Source organism: Marmota marmota, unplaced genomic scaffold, assembly GCF_001458135.2.
Source record: "Marmota marmota marmota unplaced genomic scaffold, marMar, whole genome shotgun sequence".
Taxonomy (NCBI): domain Eukaryota; kingdom Metazoa; phylum Chordata; class Mammalia; order Rodentia; family Sciuridae; genus Marmota; species Marmota marmota.
In genome coordinates, this window is record NW_026000026.1 from 80738759 (window position 1) to 80739080 (window position 322).

Consider the following 322-nt stretch of genomic DNA (forward strand, 5'->3'; position numbering starts at 1 on the left):
CCCCTCTGTGCCATCCCAGCCCAGGGCCTAAGGTTCCTGTACTGGCCTTCCCTGGCCCCATCCTTATTCTGTCCTGCTTTTTCCATTTCCGATGCTCTCAGACAGCTCTTCCTGCCCCTCCACTCCTCTCTGCCACCCTCCCTATTTCCCAGCTGTGCCCATCCAGGTCCCATCCATCCAGGCCCTTTAATGACCCCAAAAGACCCCACCCAGGCCCTGCCCCTCGAGGGAACTGACTGGGAAAATGTCAGCTCTCTCCGGGGTAGGACCCCAGTGTAGAATTCCTAGAATGTCCTGGCAGGTGGCCATCCCAAGGGCCCAG